Source organism: Pseudorca crassidens, chromosome 21 (genome assembly GCF_039906515.1).
Source record: "Pseudorca crassidens isolate mPseCra1 chromosome 21, mPseCra1.hap1, whole genome shotgun sequence".
NCBI lineage: Eukaryota > Metazoa > Chordata > Mammalia > Artiodactyla > Delphinidae > Pseudorca > Pseudorca crassidens.
Window position 1 is genome coordinate 32,466,032 of NC_090316.1, and position 20,068 is coordinate 32,486,099.

The window sequence follows — 20,068 nt, forward strand, 5'->3', positions numbered from 1 at the left end:
GGCACGTGGGATCTTCCCGGACCAGGGCACGAACCCGTGTCCCCTGCATCGGCAGGCGGACTCTCAACCACTGTGCCACCAGGGAAGCCCGGGGTCATCTCAATTTTAATTCTAAAACGTTTCTAGTGTTTTGCGGGAGCACAGCAATCAGCTGTTCTACCTTCTGAAAGCAGCAAATACCTTCTGTCTTCTAGTACCTAAAAGGTCTCTTTCCAGAAAGACCTGTTTCTCTATAATGAATGCTCATTCCGGCTCATGTCGCACTATCATCGCTGAGGTCGCACACTCTGCAAATGTTTGCCGGGTGTACCTCGGGGGCAAGCTGTAGTGACCTGTACCCCGAGACTGCACCTGTGCTGATGTCCTTGTGCCTTTGTTTCAGAAAGACGCTGACCGGGCACTGTTTGCTCAGAGCCTCCCCTACTTGCAGTTCTACCTTTATTAGGAGAAGCCCCTCACCCGTGGGCAGAATAGGGAGGTCACAGCTGCACACCCCCAGCGGGGGCCACATCCACACGGCCAGAGTAACTTAGGTCGGAGCAGTGAGAAGCTGAGTGCACCACTGTGGGCGGCTGACCAGTCTAAGAAAAGCTCCTGCAGGCCACCCAGCATGGCTGCTTTAAGTCTTTTGTGGACCCTAGGCACTATGCCTTCAGGGACCACTGCTCTGAAATTTAAAAACATTATTACAAATTTATCAAAAATTATGCTTTATGACTGCATTGGTATAAAGACAAATCCAAACTGGATTATATCTCTTTCTTTCTTCAGATTTTAAGAGAAATGAAAACACTTTCAGGGGCCCCTGAAAGTATCGTGGCTTTAGGCGCCATGCTTACTGTGTCTACAGGGTGAGCTGTCCCTGACATCAGGCCAACATGCCCTGCCCCACAGGAAGTCCAAGCCCCAAGCCCAGGCTCTGACAACTCCGTGTTGGGTTTTGTTCCTTATCACTTATTTCTCAGGGATCCCGGCCAATGTAACAAAATGACGAAGGCTTGAGGGCGTCCAGTAAATAACACCTTTTATCCCTCCCCAAGGAACAAGACAAATAGTTAGGAAGATGGGGGGCAATGTATCACCTTTATTACCAAGGGAGGCTAGGTTGAAAGATACCATCCATTTGCTCTAGGAATTAGGAACATTTATCCCCCCAACTGCTGGCAATCCTGGATGGAATTAGACCGCTCTGCAAGGCAGGGAACAGTGTGCCCCTGACGGGGCAGCAGAGATGCCTCCTCCTGGTAAGAAGCTAGCTCCCAAGAGGTAGAACATGGAATGCTGGGGAGCATGCCCAGATTTTTCTCCCTACACTTAGCAATCGGAATAGTCTCTCAGCGCAGGGGAGGGAAAGGGGGGAGAGAGATCACCTGAGTGTCTATACCTAGGAAAAGGCATAAGGAGTTCAGAAGAAGTATTCCCCTCCAAAGAGTCCCTGTTAAACTTTAAGCATGTTTAGAATCTCTCAAAGGATTGGAAGAATAGGAGAGGAATTACACTCAAAGTTATTTTGACTTTTTAAGCGTAATCCGCAGGCAGAAGAACGAGGGAACAAAGGTAAAGCTCTATGTCACTCACTCAATAAATCAATAATATTTAGTAAAATGGTTACGCCTAAGTCCTTTGAAATAAAGGCCGTTCAAAATACCTGAAGCATTTTTTTTTCAATACACGTAATAGAGGAACAGGCGTTGAATCTTGGAGTTTAACAAACAATCACAATATTCATAAAAAGTAGGAAAGTGATGCCTTGCACTTGAGTCTCTGTTGCTAGGTTGAGTAGCACTAAAAGTAAACAAACAAACAAGGCAGAGAGAAGAAAAGTCTTTGATAAAATTACCCTTTTATGATTATAGAAAGATCCTGGTCTAACTCCATCAAATCTCTGTGATATTCATTGCTCAATAAAAATATATTCACTGAGGGCCTCTACATGTTAACTGGGCAGATGGTGGTAAACAAGACAGCCTCTGTCCGTATGGAGCCTGCATTCTTCTCTTAAAACAAAACAGGTTCCTGGGCTTGAACATTAAAGAGAAATTACACCCTGATCGATAGGTTTCCCAAGGACAAAAAAAACCAATAAATATTATTTGAAGGAAGTTGGGAAGATAAAAAGTAGCCTTTGAATTCTTGGGACGACTGTGACTGGTAAAAATGATACTTGTTGGTCAGTTATGAGTCATAAATATAATTATCAATTGCTGATCCATTTTTCTCTTTCACTTCTGCATGTAGATATAAAAATACATCATCATAAATCACCAGCACAGAATTACCATCATTAGGTCACAGTCAACAGGGGGCAGCTTTATTCAACGGCAGTTTAATTGGAATAAATAGCCTACAATATCCCCTTTTAGAAACTTTTTAATATATGGAGTCTTGAGGCTTTTTGCTTCCACAGTTTTATCTCACGATAATCCACTTTATCAATTATGTCCGGCTAGGTCAAAATGCATTCAAGCCTTAGTGGAGGGTAGCTTTGTTTCATCAATAAACTCCTGGCGAAGTTTCCTAATCAGATTTATGTTTTACGCCTTGTATAATTGTGTGAGGTGACCTTGTAAGGCAATTATCATCGAAATTTTCTTCAGCCAGGTATGCTTTCTAGTAACCACACACCTATATCTCAAGCTCTGCTTTTAACCCATTTCTTTCTTCTTTCTCAATCTTGTACCTGAATAACTCATTAGTTGGGAAAGCTCAATCATTAATTTGCTTAGTGCTTATAATTAATGGCAACAATATTGTGCTTTTCTAGTAAGTTACTGTAATAATTATTATATGTTCAATAATCACTTTAAAGTTGCTTTGATACATTATTAGTGCTAATCACCGCTACAATGTCCCTGAAATACATACAACTCTCAGTACACATGTGAACACACACGTTTTCTCACACACACACACACACACATACACAGTTGGTTGATAACTTGGAAAAGATACCTGCCACAAATTCCTTAAACTCAACGCATCTAAAGAAATAATGCCACAAATTATATTTTCTGGCAATCCAAACAATAAAAATATTTGTTACAGATTTGAGATAAAATTAGGAATTCTTGGAGTAACTTTGTAAATGGATTGCTAAAGCAGGTTTTATTTTTCCTCGGTCGGAGTGATTCTCAAATACTAATGGGTTTTCTTAAGTTCTTTATTTCCATGGGGGTTTTGGTGTCGCGCTGGGTAATGCTTGTGCCTCACAATGGCTTCTCGTGAATACTGTCATGTGATGTGCCCAGACTTGCCATACATATTAAGACCTGACCAGAAATAAAAATACGGTTTCATCATTGAAGTCAAAACTGTGTTAACTGCTATGAACAGATGAGATTCCACAGACAGAGGCCTCTGGCCAATGTCTGCAAGACAAGGGCTGATTTGGAATCCACGCGGCCTCTGGACCGGGGCAGGACCACATGACTCGCTCTGACAGGCGACGTGGGAGTGGATACGTGTCACTTCCAGGACGAGGTGCCCAGTCGGCCATTTGCCCTCCTTCTCGCCTCAGCAAATACGAAGCCAGGAGACCAGGCCTCACTTGGCCTGGGAACCTGAGTGAGTACAGCATGTGTCCCCAGCAGGACACAGAGAGGGTGCAGGAGGCCCTCTGGGCTTTGGGTCACCGAGATTAACATGTTACTGCAGCACGATGGAGCCTGTCTGACTGATCGTCTCAGCTAGGCAATCGCGAAGCTTCCACAGCAGAAAACGTGGGCTGAGGATTTATATCCATCCATTCAGTAAAACGTATCGAATGCCTACTATGTGCCAACACCGTGTTAGATTTCGGGGAAACAAGTGTGAGCAAAACAGTTTTCCCTTTTGTCATGGAGCTTATATTCTTGTGGAGAACCTGAATACTAATGACTTAAAAGATACATAGGCCAATGGGTGCAATGTAGGAAACAAGGGGCAGTGCTGTGACGAAGAGTAACGGCCGTGACCTACGGCCAGGGAAGCCAGGGGACGCCTTTCAGAGAAGATTAAGCAGAGCCCAGAAAAATGAGAGTGCCGGCCACGTGAGATGGGGCCAGGCACCGAAGAGGAGGCTCAGTGGCCTGGGGCAGTCCAGGATTCTGGTTTCCCAGGACCTGATGGAGGGCCGCTGTGCCTGAAGCCGGGCATGAGATGGTGCTGACGCAGGGGACGTGACCGCTGTTATAGGGCCACGGATAGCGGCCGATGTCATGTGTCACCCAGATTCCCCTTCAGGACGGAAGCATTTCTTCTCCCAGCTGCTGGCGGTGCCGCCTGCTGACCGCCCTTGGCTGTCAGTCCTCTGGGGAATTGCCCATGATGCTCTCTACAAACCCGCCTGCGTGCTGGGCTCTGTCTTGGAGACTTCCTCTTGAAGGAGCAAACTGCAACGTGGCAACAAGTCCATGGGATTTAATTCCAAATTAAATGGAAGGTGATTGAAAGGCTTTACTAAAAGCAAGGAAGGGTGGTTTTAGCTGGTGTGTGCTGAATTCGGGAGAGTAGCAATAGAACCAGAGGGTGCGTGAGGAAGCCCAGGTGAGGCGGTGGCTGGAACTAGGGTAATGAAGTAAAAACTGAGAAAAGTGGATAAACGTAAGATACATTTTGACAGAACCTGGTGGTTAACTGGATAGTGCAAGAAAGGCGGGCATCAAAGAATAACATCAAAGTGACGGCACGACACAATTTTGAATGTGCAGCGGCAGAAGATTCAGGGCACCAGAATTCGACAGTGCTTTGTGAAGCTTGGATACAACTGCGTAAAAGGAAGTCCTGAGAAAAGACTCCAGTGCTAAACATCTTGTGAGGTAATAGTTGGGCTTCATTTTAGAAAACTGTCCCCAAAGAAATATGTAATCAGTATAAATTTGAAAACATGGCCACAGATGACTATGATTTCCATATTCTAGTACTATATATTACGTGGTGTTTGCCTAATAAATTATTGGCAATTGGTTGCTACCTGGCACTTTGTAACTAAGCTGAGCATAAATACTGTAAACTGAATGACAAAACAGTAAGAAAACGTGGTTCATTATGAGGTAACAGCATAGGCTCGGAAGTCCATAATGGCTTGAAATTCCAGAAGACAGGCTTGTAATGATAAGTCAAATGCCACTAAATGTCATTTTGAAATAGGTATTTGTTTAGTTTCGTGGCAAATTATGCTCATTCGGAGACGGAGGTTGTCTTTGCCAAGCATTTATTTAGCACAGGTTCACTGCGGGGATTATAATAATTTCACAAGCCAATAGCATACAGGATAATGTCTCTTCCCAAACCAGTAAAGAAATAACATACCCCCAACCAACGGTAGATAAATTCTGCTATTGTTCCAGACAAGGGGACTTGTACCTGTCTATGAAGTGGCTCTCAGGGGAGACAGGTTGACCAACCAGAGCTGATGGCCAGCAGCCAGCACAGAAGTGAAAAGTCCCCTGTTGCTAGAGCTTGTAGCTCCAAATGACCGTAGTGGTGTTAGCGGGCAAGAAGACCTCCCCTCCCGGGGCCACTCCTGGTAGAAGAGTTGCCTTCACCTTGGCAGGAGCTAATGCCCCAAGGTCTTTGGAGAGCTGTTTAGATGAGCGAACGGCAGCCTTGCCCAGACTGAACACTGTCGGGCAGCCCTCACTCACTCCTGAGTATTTATAACCTAGATGTCCCCTTGTCACAGCTGCTTCTTCACCCATCCTTAATTTTTAATTAAATTTTTTTGGAATATAGTTGATTTACAATGTTGTGTTACTTCCTGCTGTACAGCAAAGTGAATCAGTTATACATACATATATATCCACTCTTTCTTAGATTCTTTCTCCATATAGGTCATTACAGAGTATTGAGTACAGTTCCCTGTGCTATACAGTACGTTCTTATTAGTTATCTATTTTATATATAGTAGCGTGTATATGTCAATCCCAAACTCCCAATTTACCCCTCCCCCCCATAACCATACGTTTGTTTTCTACATCTGTGACTCTACTTCCGTTTTGTAAATAAGTTCCTTTGTACCATTTTTTTAGAGTCCACATATAAGCGATGTCATATGCTATTTGTCTTCCCCTGACTTACTTCACTCAATATAACAATCTCGAGGCCCACCCACAAGTCCACAGCACTGTCCCTCAGCTGCTGAGCTACTGAGTGGTCACTGGCAACCACAGATGTGGATGATGACGTCCTGACAGGCGATCTCACTTTTACAGCAAAACACTAACTTCATTCTTGAAAACCACTTCACTCGTAAAAACAACTTCATTTGGTCATTAACAAGCAGATCTGAAATCATATCAAATCACTGCAAAACAGCATTGCACAAGGTCAGCCTTTATGTAATGACTGGACTAAAAGAAAGTAGAAATTAAACAGCACAGAAGGGTCCTGGGAGCAGCTGCCTTATCTGACCTCAGACCTTCTACCATGATCTAGAAGGAACTGCTGCCACCAATGACCACCCAAACTACACTGCCTCTGCTGTGATTCGCTCACCCCCACAGTCAGACACCCGTGTCTGCAAACATGGATGTCAGTCCTCATTGCCTCCGATTCATCCAGGAGTCATCAAAAAAATTACCAAAGAATTGCGGATGCTTGACTTAGAATGTTCCTTATGAATAGTGATTATTTGAGAATCTGCACGAATATCTTCAGGAATGGATCAGCTGTTAGCCTGCTTTTTGGCAAAGTCAGAAGAAGCCTTTCTCTCGGTGGAACTATAATTGATTATTTGAGTTCACTGGAGAGGGCTGCCGCTTGAGAGATTTACTTATAGTGTCTCAGATCTAAACATTGGACTGAGGGTCTAATGAAATGCTTCTTTTATAATTCCACAGGGTCTTCAAATAATTTACTCCTAGGTGAATCGGGGGCAGTGAGGACGTGCGTGGGCACCACCCTCAGTAGGCAAGCTCAGGATGCTGGTGCTAGGGTTTTCTGTTCTCTTTGCTTCTAGAGTTCATCGCTCTGCAGAGGAATTTTCAGAAGTAGGCGGACTGGCATTGGTTGTTTGCTAGCACCTTCCAAAGCAGATTTTTGGAAACTATTTATTACAGTTTCTGGTAGGAGGCTCTGTTTGAATCCTTTTAATAGTAACAGCGAATCTGCCTGCTATTGTTCAACTTTTTTTATTTTTTAACAGACTCTCTTCTTTGTCACCAAACATTGTTGTTTTAGGCAGCAATAAAACAGATAATGAACACGTTTTAATTAAAGCAAGTCTTCTAAAGAGACAAAATCTCCCTGGCATAACAACAATCCGATATTAAAAAAAAACACAATGGGAACATTAAGCCAGTGTTTCATGATGCATAAAAGGCTCCTCCTCTTTACCGTGGTTGGCTTAACCAAAGAATTATATTTTGTTTTAAACAGTCTAATATACTATTATATTTAAGAATAAAAACACTACTAACATATATATATATATATAAATATTGGATTTAGAGATTTTATATATATATAATGCTATCATTTCAAATAACTTTGAAATAGATTACCTTATTAATTCTCATAATGCATTGACTGAACAAAAGCATTGTGTGGGTCGAATATATACTTCATATAAAAATGTCAATTTAGCCTGAGAAAACCAGTGGGAATAAAGCTTCAGTGATCTCCCTGATCGGCTTCCTTGCTCTCCGTTGCTATACTATGACTTTCATAGACCCCTTCTGTTCCCTCCTTCTTACCATCTATAACCACAAATACGGGCAGCATTCAAATCATTCTCCACGAAACTCTTAGGTTTTAAGAATCTCAGGAGTAAATACGGTGGGGTGCCACCTGACCACACATGCTGGTGGCGTTCATGAGCTTCAGTGCTTAGAAAGCTAGGGACCTTGCAATGAGTCTGACTGGGAGAGAAGTCTGCAGGACACATCCTCAGAGCTTTGAATCAGTGGGTCCAGAAAGCTTTATCTAAACAAATATCTCGGATAATTCTTTTGCAGCCAATTGATGAGGCAACATTTGGGAACCACTGTTCCTGACTACCTTGGCTCTGATGCTTCACATTGTAAGGCATAAGAACATCTGGTCTAGCACTTGGAGTGGATCTGTAATATATTTGATGGAGAATTAATACAGCGTTTAACTACATTATGAGTGCAGTTACCATTTAAAACCCAGAGGTGATGAATGAGATGAATACAGTTGATAATAAAATAGCAAGATTGCATGTATCATAATTGCATCAGCTGTACTTAAGTCACTAAAAATTAAACCCTTTTTCTTTTCTGAGTCAACAGATCATGACAAGAATCATTAGTGTTATCATTGTTTGTATTGAATTATTCTCTCAGATAATACTTAGTATGACTTGTGTCAAAGATACCGTTTTCTTCCCAATTAATTTTGTATATAATACTGCCCGAGTCCACCCTGGTCAATTGAAGCAACTACCTCATATTCCAAGTTTTTGTTTTCCTGTAGATAGTGTGAACAGCAGTTTCAAATTTTACATATGAGAATCACTGATTTTGGTGAAGAACGACTCATTAAAGTCTGTTTGGTACATGATCAACCCAATGGCTGAGAGCCTGGATCTACAGATTGACTTAGAGAGGAGGGCAGGAATGAAATAAAAAAGCTAAGTCTTAGGGACAGACAAGAACAAAAACAAATAATAAACATAAAAGTAGCAGATAACGTTTATTGAGCACTATTATATCAATTTAGAATATATAGAAATATCTTATGTATTTCAGTATATCCTAAAATTATCAAAATATGAAACTCTACTCCAAGTATCTTTTCATGTAATATCTCATTTATTGCTCATGATACTCCTGTTATGAACTGAATTGGGTCTCCTCCGCAAATCATATGTTGAAGCTCTAACCCCTAATGCAACTAACTGTATTTGGAGATACGGCTTATAAGGAAGTAATAAAGGTTACGTGAGGTCATAAAGGTAGGGCCTTACTCCAGTAGGACTGGTGTCCTTCTAAGAAGAGCAAGGGACATGAGAGCTCTCTCTCTGCAGGCACATAGGGAAAAGGCCATGTGAGGACACAGCAAGAAGGTGGCTGTCTACAAGCCAGGAAGAGAGGCCTCCCCAGAAACAAACCCTGACTGACCATACGCTGATCTTGGACTTAAAGCCTCCAAAACTGTGAGAAAATAAATTTCTGTTGTTGAAGCCACCTAGTCTGTAGTATTTTGTTATGGCAGCCCTAGACTAATATAACCCCTAGGAGGTAGTAGTGTTAATAGCTCCATTTTACAAAGGAAAGGTACAATAACCTGCCCACGGTCAGAAAGCGGACAGCAGAATAATTTTCAGCAGACTGGACGGCTATAAGATCAGTCAAAATAAGTTAGAAAATATGTGAAAAGAAGTACCATAAGCAAGAATATTTAAAACATAGAGATATGGTTTATAACAACATAGCAAGACTGCTTACACAGTAACTGAACTGCAGGATTAGAAATCCAGGCAGAGAGAAGTAATCTTGTAGAAATGTCAAGTGGCCCAGGAAAGGCAGAAATGGGCTTTTATCTGTTCTTTGTGGCTAGATGACCTTGGGAGCGATTCAGGAAAATTTTTCTAGCTTGACGCAGAAGAACAAACAAGGGAGTAGGCAGAAGATAAAGTGTGAGACAACTGTAAAATCCTTATAGCTGTACTAACACAAAATGAGCAAAAAGACTGCATCCCACTGTACTTAGAATAAAGTCCAAATTCTTTACCATCGGCTGTATTTGTAGCATAATCTTAGAACTTATTATGAACCAAGACATTTTTGAAAATGAAATACTATCACAAATTTTCAAGTACAACAAGGTTAAACCAGAACAGTTCTGGGCAAATGCGGGTACAGCTTTGCAAAGCTTCTCTTATAATCAGAAAATCAAGCCCAATGAGTACATGTAATACATCAAGGCTATGTGGCTAGAAAACCCAACTTTAGAAAAAAGATTTACCAGGAATTATTTCATTAAGAATTAATGTAAATGATCAAGATATATTCTCAGATATCCATCATCTACATGTTTTATTCCAGCAACTCTCTCCCTAAACCTTTAAGTAAATTTTCAAAGGTGTTTCACACGTAAGAAATAATTGTTAGCTTAAAAACACTAATTCTAGGTTCGGTAGAAGAATTATAAGTTCACTGTAAGCCTTTGAACCAAAGAGAAGTACATGTGTCATGTGGGTCCCTCTCTGTACCCATATCTACATTCAAAGCCTCAACGAAGATAGAAAGTGAAGAAATGTAGTTTGCAGATTGACTGACGTTTTGCTTTTTCTTTATATTTGTTTGAGAAAAGAAGGAAGACACCTTTCACCACTTTTTTCCAGGGATCTTGGTGTCAAGAATCACTTGGTGTCAGGAATCACTTGGGATCTTTCCCAGGAAGGTTGTCACAAAAACTACCAGCTGCTAAATATGATAACTTATAGTGAAACGTGTCTTATACAAATCAGCAGCCTAAGGTCAGAAAGACACGCAAAGGGTTCACGTACAACTCAAATCCCGTATGCAGATCGTCACCCGAACCACAGCTGTCTCTGGGGCGCTGGGTCTTGCCTGCTGACATGGTTGCGTCAGTGCACGTGGCACGACCTTTTCTCAGCGTCTGTTAACAGCTCTTATTCCAGGTCACAAGTTCTTTGCTTCCCCACCTGCTCCTACAATACCATAAACATATGAACTGATTCACGCAATATGACTCACGATTAAACCACAGAAGTGGAATTTGTGCTTCACGAATTCCAGTTTTAGTAGTGTGTTCACATCCCTTGAATGGTACTTTTTACTTCCTTCCAACAGAAGGATTCATAGAAATGTAATAGTGCAAAAAATCTGAACATACTTCAGCACCCAGAAGCTGAAATCTAATAAGTTCTCTTGAAACAATTTTTTTTCTCAGAATGGACCTTGCAAAGTAAGGATGTAAAGAATTCAAATATTTCCTTATTCCTTTTCTGTAAGTTACTAAGACAGAATAATAGATTTCTACATGGATTTTTAACTTTTTAAGGTATTCTCAGTAGCTAAAAAAAAAAAAAATCTCAGAAAAAAATAGCAGTTTTAGGTATTACCCTGAGTTTTCTAACCTTCTCTGTTACATATATATATTGATTCTAAATTCTTTTCAGCTTTACACACATAAATAAGGAGCATGAAGGTTCTTTGCGTTCACACAAAGAATGATGAACTTGGCTGGAATTATGGATTTTGCCTAATTCACTCCTCTTGCAGGGCGATCAGATGAGCTGATGAGGCCGCTGCATCGCTCAGTGATTAAGAAGCAGCAGCGAAAGCGTCTCCATCCAATGCCATGGGCACGAGAGGAGGCAAAAGACTGTGAAAATCAGGACTGAGCAGGTAATTCAAGGTCAAGCACGCCGGCAGATGTGCTCGCGTGAGTTGGCAGGACAAGCAGGGCCCAAGTGGGCACTGGGAGCAGAGTGGCAAAGGCAGGGAACCTGAAGGCCAGACGGGGTAAGTGCCCGGTGCGGTAGGTCAGAGCATGTGGGCAGCACGGGCCGGAACACAAGACCGAGTGCACGTGCAGGACTTAGGGTAAAACACAGACAAGGACAGCAGCTCCCCTTACAAAACAGACTGGGGCTGTTTCCATATGTCTTGGTAGAAATCCTTTAGGACTTTCTAAATGTGAAGATTCATGACATGGGAGATAGTCCTTGTGTCGGGGTCCCCTCAGTTTTGGTGGCTCTCTAGAAGGACACACAGGACTCACTATACAGTCATGCTCACAGCCAAGGTTTACGACACTGAAAGGATTACAAAACACAATCAGCCGAGCGCAACTGTGCACGGGAAGCCGTCTGCGGGAACCAGGCCCAGACGTCCAGGACCCCCCCGCCCCGTGGAGTCACACAGGATGTGCTCAATTCCTCCAGCTGGGGACCGTGACCACATGTGCAGTGCTGTCCACCAGGGAGGCGTTCGACTCAGTGCCCAGGGTTTCTACACGGGAATCGTCATGAAGTCACCCTCTGCCTAGCACGTACCAATACTCCAGACTCTCAGAAGGAGAGCAGGTGTGGCACGAACCACATTGGTTCTACCCAGTCTAGGGACAGTAAGCCGCTTTTATCATTTAGGGGAAGTTTTATACCAGTTCAGGGAACCGTTTACCAGCCGAGTCCCCAGATGCCAGCCAACGGCCAACCCTGCAAGCAGGCACTTCTAAGCACAGCAGTCTCAGGCCTATTGGGTTAACCCTTCGACACAGTTCCCATAACTATTTTCCCGTTTATATCCATCCCAGATGCAGCGGGCTTTGTTTGCCAGTGGGTATCTAAAAACTTTTCTATACTAAAGAGAACGCAAAGGAGCAAGAAGTAATAAACCTCACCAGGCATGGTCTGAATGTCTGGATCTTACTTTAGAGCTTTGGTGGTCGGCACTCATTATAGCAGGGTCCTGGGCCAAGTCCATACTAGGACCTGATGCCCCAAAGCTGGCCTGAGGCTGACAGCCCTTTCTCAGGCCCCTTTTCCTCAGCTGGGACGAGCTTCCTTGGGATGTGTGCGCAGTGATTGCAGTGATACAGATTAGAAGCTGGATTTTCCAGTAGCCAGATGTCTAGCATGTTAGAGATACAGTTGGAACGGTGGGTTTCTGGGAGAGTCTGAGGGGCAGGAAGAGAGAAGAGCTGCCCAGGCTCTCCAACTAAGAGAACGCCTCAGCTTCACTAGCAGCTTCTCACTTTCCTGCAAGGACAGTTGTCTAGATGCTACGAGCAGAGAAGGTGGATAGTAATTGCCTATTCTATCCAAAGAATCCCAATAACTTCCGGATGCCTTTGATTGTCTAGAGAATACGGAAGGACTTCTTGCTTTTCATTTTCCTTGGGAGGGTGACATTTAGCTCCACGGAAACCAAGGGTCTCTGGGATAATTTCCAATTAACCACCATGCCCCGACCGAGGAGGCGTCATAAACCATGCTGGCCTGTGCACGAGGGGCAGGCAGCTGTGAACCCACGCGCTAACCTCTCATGCAGGCTAACAGCGCACACAGGTGGGCCAAAGACAGTGGACCGAAAGGCTAGGTTCAAAAAGCCAGCCTGAGAAAGGAGGGCCCGAGACAGGAACGAAGACCCAGAGTGCAAAGCCAAGATGCAAAGAGTGACAACAATGGAAGGACAAAAGTATGGATGAGTGGCTGCTTGGAGGAATGTTCTAGAGGCTGATGATGAACCTTATAAAAGCCCCACAGCCTCCTGAGTGGAAACATTTGCTTCTTTGCTTCATTCCAAGGGCCCTGGGCTGAACGGGTAATTTTCATGTAAGTAACAAGGAAAATAAAGGTACATACTCTAACAAAAATTGAAACATATTCTTAAATTTCCTTAGTGCCATAGGAGTCATGCTTGGAAAAACTTTAACAGACACAAAATGACCTGAAAGCAACAAGTTTTGTTTTGTTTTGTTTAAATTACATAGTTCTTTGTCCCCTCAAATTCCCAGTAAGTGGTTTTCCTTCTGCTTAAGCTTTTTGTTTTTCTGGTTTTCTCTCTTTAAAGAAATGCATAGGAATAGAACTAGAATTATAAGACTGGCATGGTCTATTTAATAGTCATTAACTAAACAAATATCTTGAAAAAAATAGTTTTGAAGCTATCTGTTTGGTTAAATACACGTATGATAATATGTACTCCAAGAGGCTCTAGATAGGATATAAAAGAAGTCATAGATCCATGCAATCAAACCTAGGAGGTAAGGGTGACATAGACGATATAACCATAAAAATTTATTATAACATAAAATTAAGTTATAAATTCTGGTTAATGTAAAGAAGTTTCTGAAAAAGTTCAAAGCAGTGAAATCCAGGTAAGTAGAACTTGTCAAGGAATATTTGAAAGAGGCAGGGAAGCCTGAGTTGGAACCTAAAAGATGGGAAGAAAGTGGAGGGGGAGAATAGAAGGGGCGAGCGTTCTAAGTGAAGGGAACGAGAGTTAAGGCACAAGGAGTCTGACAGATCAAGGCACTGGGGGCTAGGGGAGAACGTGAGTGTTGCAGAGACAAATTTGGCAACGTGGGCTGGACTTAGAGCTCTGAGGTCTTGAAAATCAGGCAAGAAAAATCAAGGAAGTGGCAGAGACAGCATTTCACAGCAGAAAGGGGGCTGACAATTTTGGAGAGGCAATTCACAGAGAATACTAATGAGCGATAAACATATTTCATCTGTAACCTTACATTCAGAAATGCAAACTGGCAATCAGCTCAACATAAAAAACAAAAGCTCCATGGTTGTTAACCGTGCCTGGGAGGGTAAATGGGCACCACCTTTTGAAGGCTGTTTGTCATTTATCGCAATTTGAAACACATACAACTTGTGGATCCACGCACTGGGAGAGAAGTCTTTGAACCTCTGCGTTCACGCATGTTTTGCTGGGTACGCCAACCATGCAAAGCCCTGACTTCTCTTTACTCAGGCCATCTCTCGAGTTGTATTTGCAGCGGGCAACCTTGAGGGAGGAGGTGATGTCTCCCTGCTTACTGCTTGCAATAAAAGGGTACGTTCCTCAAGCTTAACATTCCTCAGCAAAAATGCAGATGATGTGGGCACAGCTGACATCCGGGCCCTCTGGGTCACCCCCGAGGGACTCGGAGGCCAAGAAGAACCAATTCAAACGTGATGCTCGGGTTGCTTGCTGTGCCACCAGTAACAAAGTCCTTAGTCTCTGACCCACGAGTCTCACATCTCCTGACTTCACCCGTGAAACAGTCCTCCATGAAACTGCATCCATGAAATGCCAGTGAATTGGTGCCAGGACTGGAATTTGGGCTGAATGACTTGATATGGATACTTCCCAGAGTCCTTGGAAATACTCTCAATGTAGTAAAAACCTAGAGGCTATGGATGAAATTGGAGGGAAATTCACAGATGCATCTGCTCCTTCCCTCCATTTGCACTGCCATCGCCTTGATTCACACGCTCATCATCTCATGTCTGAACTACTGCGATAATCTCTCACCTGGTCTACTTGCTGGCAGTCTCATTCTTCCCTAAGAAATTACTTATCTACCTAGAGACCCCATGGCCTTTATATTCAAATGAACTAAAATTCCCAAAGGTTCCAACTGTCTCCTGGGTGATGTTCAAACTTATCACCCTGGCATTGAAGCCTTCTACAATTTGTCCTCAGCCTTCATATCCAAGTTAGCTTTCACTTGATACCATTTTACCAATTTATACTTTAAATACTTGTTATTTGCGTATGACATGTATATCTTTTCTGTGAAAATTCTTCAAAAATATAGTTTATGGATTCAGGGCACCTCAATTCAACTAGAATTTTCTGAGCATCTACTAGGTACAAGGTTCTGTCCTGGACATTGAAAGGGATAGAAAAATGTATGACTCTCCATGATGGACAGTATAATTTATAGTCCCTTTATGAAAAATAGTTCTAACGGGAGTCCTCAGTGGGTCAGACCTATAACACACTCCACCGCAGCAACTTCCTTGGGTAGCCTGGCGCTTCTGGGGCACTTTGCACATCCCGAACAATAGCATATGTGATTACAATGCTGTCTCTTTAGGCTTATCTGCTTCTTCCACAGCCTAACTGTCCATGTGCACACAGCTTTATTTAAAGTATTCCCTAAGTCACTCCTCTTCCTTCTTCTTGGCTCAGTGTTACAGAAGAATAATTATTTGCAAATAAGAAGATGGAGACTTTACCTTTACCCTGTGGTTCTTCCTACTCTTGGAAAATGTAACTAAGCATGTCTTCCCCAGTCGACCACTCCCTATTTATTCAAGTGCTGACAAAGCACTCCAGCTGTTCCTCTCATAACCGCCATCAGGTTCTCAGTAGAAATTATCAAAGAGGAGAAGACATTTAGTCAAAAAGTGCTAAACCTTAACTGAGGTCTACAGTATTATTTTAGATAAATAACAGCGTCAATTTCCTCCCATGCAATCTTGGCATTTGACAAGCTAGAACTCCGATCGAAAAGCATTAAGAGGAAAAGAAGAATACTTTATGATGCTAAAGACACCATTCATAGTGAAGACATACTATTACTTAACAAATTGTATAAAGCAGAAAGTATAAAGATGAGAGGAAAAAGAGACAAAAACACAATAATTTGGAGACTTTAACACATCTCTCTCAATCCAAGAAAACAAAGATAACAAAACGTTAATAAGGAAATAAAAGACACAGATAACATAATCAATAAGATAGATCTCATAGATCTATATCAAGCTCTGTATACCATTAGCAGAAAATACATACCCTTTTCCAGTGCACACTGAATATTCACAAAAGTGACATTTTAGGCCACAAAGAAGACCTCAGTAATCCAAAGAGTAGAAACAACATTCTCTGTCTACATGAAATAAAATCAGACATCAATTTAAAACCATCAAAAGGAAAAAGGTCCCTCCTCCTGGAAATGTAGCTCGTGTGCACATGCACACACACGCGCGCACACACACACACAATTAAGCTACCCCTCAGAAGAGAAATACAAAATTTAAACACAACTGATCAAAAATTTTAGGATACAGCTGAAGTGGTTATCGTAACAATAAAAATGAAAATATGTCAATTAAATGTCTAATCCTTAAAGCTAGAAAACCAAGGAAAAGTGGAATGGAAATAGTTGATAATGTTAAAAACAAAAGTTAATGAATAAGAAAACAAAGAACTGTAGACTTAATTAGGAAATGTAAAAGATAGTTCTTTGAAAAAATTCAACAAAGAAAAAATACTAATTAAAATAATTAAAAAGGGAGAAAGCACACATATAGGTAATTACAATGAAAAATCAATAACCATCAAAAAAGAAGAGTAGGGCTTCCCTGGTGGCGCAGTGGTTGAGAGTCCGCCTGCCGATGCAGGGGACGCGGGTTCGTGCCCCGGTCCGGGAAGATCCCACATGCCGCGGAGCGGCTGGGCCCGTGAGCCATGGCCGCTGAGCCTGCGCGTCCAGAGCCTGTGCTCCGCGATGGGAGAGGCCGCAACAGTGAGAGCCCGCGTACCGCAAAAAAAAAAAAAAAAAAAAAAAAAAAAAGAAGAGTAGCATATCAAGGTAATTTCTACCCAATTTTTAAAGAATAGATAAATCCAAGTGCCACTTAAATATCCTAGTGCATAGAAAAACAAGAAAAACTTACAAATTCATATTCTGAGTATAATATTATGACCAAAAAAGAAAAACATGGATCAATTTCACTTATGGATATTTATGGCAAAAACTTAAAAGAACAATTAGAAAAGAAAGCCCAAGATCATATTAAAAATTAATTCATCATGGGCTTCCCCGGTGGCGCAGTGGTTGAGAGTCCACCTGCCGATGCAGGGGACACGGGTTCGTGCCACGGTCCGGGAAGATCCCACATGCCGCGGAAGGGCTGGGCCCGTGAGCCATGGCCGCTGAGCCTGCGCGTCCGGAGCCTGTGCTCCACAACAGGAGAGGCCACAACAGTGAGAGGCCCCCGTACCGCAAAAAAAAAAAAATTAATTCATCATGACCAAGTGGAGTTTATTCCAGGAATGTGCAATGGTTCAATATTAGGAAATCTGTTCATATAATCCATCATATTAATAGAGTGTCTTAGTTTGTTCTGGCTGCTATAACAAATTACCATAGACTGGGTAGCTTATAAATAACAGAAGTTCATTTCTCACAGTTCTGGAGGGTCAGAAGTCCAAGATCGTGGTGCCGGTGGATTCAGTGTCTGGTGAGAGCCGGCTTCCTGGTTCATAGACTGGCAGTCTTCTCATTGAGTCCCCACATGAAGGAAGGTGTAAGGGACCTCTCTGGGGTCTCTTTTAGAAGGGCACTCATCCTATTCATGAGGGCTCCACCCTCATGACCTGATCACCTACTGGAAGTCCCATCTCTTAATACCATCACACTGGGAGTTAGGATTTCAACATATGAATTTGGGGGGTGGGGTCACAAACATTCAGTCTATGGCATAGAGTTAGGGAGAAAAATTATGCGATCACATCCAAAGATACAGAAAACACATGCGAAAATAATTCAACACTCATTCATGTTAAAGAACACTTCTCAATAAAAAAGGAATTAATGGATATTTCCTAGATATCAATATGATACACACACACACACACACACACACACCACTTACATCACAAAGCCACTATCTTACTTGCTGGAGAAATGAAAGGATGCCAATTATCTCCATTATTGAGGATTTTGTTAGAAATATTAGCTACTGTGATGGACAAGAGAATGCAATTAGAAATTTAAAAACTGGAAAGGAAAAGGTAAAGTGTTCTCTAATGTACATGGTATGATTAAGTATCTAGACAATCCAAAGAAACAATGGGAGAATTACAACAGAATAAGAGAATTCCCCACCCCATCCCTATTCTGCTCCTATCGTGGACTTGCATGTGTTTTTGGAACTTCCAGTCACTCAAGTTCAAGCCATGATGTCATAATAATAATATTAATTTCACTTGTGCTTTCACAATCTCCTTTCCACCATATTTTGCACACACCCCTATCTAAGCAATTGCTAAATCATAGATTTTTGACTCTGAAATGTCCCTATCGTTCTTTTTTTTGTCCCTTTGTGGTCAACATCAGACGCTTACTCTCTACATGTAACTTATAAATGGCTGTCTGTTCAGTGATGCCACTCTTGTTTAACATGTAACTTCTTGTGATATAAGATCCTAACTCCTTGGCCAGGTTTTCTACAAAAGGCCCTTAATATACCTTTCCAGACTCTTTTCCACCTAATGCTTTATACATACATTGTTCAGCTGGACCACTCTGCTGGGTATCTCTTACATAAACCCATACTTGCAGTCCCGTATCTTTTAGAATACTCTCTTTGGACATCAACACCTGTAACAACAAGCAGCCCTTCTCTAAGTCATCCTATAATAAGAATACCTAATTGTTTTGTTTATGCACTGTGCTAAGTATTCAATAAATCGTTGCTTTATTGAATAACCTCTGGCTGCCTGGAAGATAAAAATTTAGGGTTTTAACTCAACTAAGGATCTCTCCTTAGTTTATAGTTTATCCATTTTTCATTACTTGGCTTTGCTCCAGTTTAGCAGGGACTTTGCCTTATTAGTCCTGTACTCTCAAAGCCTAGAACTCTACCTGGAACAGTAGGCACTTAGTAATAATTCTAACTGCATGGCTGTATGAAAACTGAGTGATTAATGAATAATGCAAAGAAGCAAGGGCTCAACGATAGACAACGTAAGCCAGCATCAGGATCATACCATCACTTTCTGGTTTGCAGGTATCTCAGGTGTTCGTAAACTCTTCTGGCTTACGGACAGAGAATTAAAAAAAAAAATAATTTCAGCGGATTACTGGGCCCTCTGAATCCCATTTTTATAAGTACGAAAAAGCCTCGTTGCAAAAGGAACAAAGGTGTTGGCAGACGGTATATTTAAGCTCAGGGATTGGCACTGTATGAACCCTACGGCCCCTAAGGGCCATTATGTATTGAGGGCTTGCTAATGTTAAATTGTAAGTTTATGTATTTTATAGTACATATCTTCTTTATATATGATACATATTAAATATTTTATGTAAATAAAACTTAAATTATACTTCGTGAGACATAGCGATTCCACAGCCACCACCGCCTTTGATCCTAAGGACCTAGTGAGGTCATCCTTTCAGCTCCCCAATACACCTTGTTAAATGGACTATTTAAACTGGGTAGCAGCATCCTTATCGCCTAACACAGCGTTAGCGGCCGCTGTAAGGCAAAGCATTAATAGGAACTGGTCTAAGGTTGGGCGTGGAAAGTAAAGTAAAGGCTCCCACGCCCTCCGAAAAAGCCGAAGTTCTAACTTTGACCAGGTTTGACAAAGGGGAAGACTCGGCGCTTTCTAAAGCTCTGTTTCCAAACGCGACACGTCAGGACACAAACCAAACTACCTGGCCCCGCTGCCGGTTTAAAGTGCAAATCGACGGAACCTAAGCACCCAGAAAGCCGCAGCGCCAGAGCACCTGCCGTAAGGGCGGGGAAAGGATGGTGGGCGAGCCGCGGGCCGAACGACGGGAAGCCAGCGCCCAGGAGGCGGGCCTTCCGCGGCGAAGCCCCGCCCCTCCCTTGCTGGTCGCTGATTGGTGGCGGCGCCAG

The 20,068-nt window shown here is 42.3% G+C and overlaps 1 protein-coding gene across 1 annotated transcript in view; it reads right to left on the bottom strand.

The window, feature by feature from the left end:
• ASB5 (ankyrin repeat and SOCS box containing 5) overlaps positions 1 to 19,999 on the bottom strand; it is an 83,155-nt gene extending 63,156 nt beyond the window's left edge. Inside the window, exon 1 of the mRNA XM_067721793.1 lies at positions 19,864 to 19,999. The gene's annotated coding sequence lies outside the window, so the exon portion shown is untranslated. The remainder of the gene's footprint in view (positions 1 to 19,863) is intronic.
• Between the last annotated feature and the right edge of the window lie 69 nt (positions 20,000 to 20,068).